This window comes from Macadamia integrifolia, unplaced genomic scaffold (genome assembly GCF_013358625.1).
Source record: "Macadamia integrifolia cultivar HAES 741 unplaced genomic scaffold, SCU_Mint_v3 scaffold1009, whole genome shotgun sequence".
Lineage (NCBI taxonomy): Eukaryota > Viridiplantae > Streptophyta > Magnoliopsida > Proteales > Proteaceae > Macadamia > Macadamia integrifolia.
Window position 1 is genome coordinate 14,074 of NW_024868053.1, and position 336 is coordinate 14,409.

Here is a 336-nt window from a genome sequence, read left to right on the forward strand (position 1 = left end):
CCCCCCCCCCCCTAAAGATTTTTTAGAGAAGATTTAACAAAATCCAATGATGGTTCCCCTTAGAGATGATCAGTTTTAAGGCTTCAATATGGTCGATTATCTCTTGTAATAGATTATAGAGTTTTGAATCAGTTTTTCTTGATGCACAACGTAGTAATTGCTAGAGCATTCAGTAATAAGTAATTAATTTTAGGTCTTATCATTGTACAATACTAAACCCTATCAGACTAAGGATGTCAGCGTATACTTTTCAGTAACTTGCACTTGGATGAAAGAGGGTTTGAAAGAAGGGAAGAGTTTGAGATACAAAAAGAAATTTGGGGGGGGGGGGGGGGG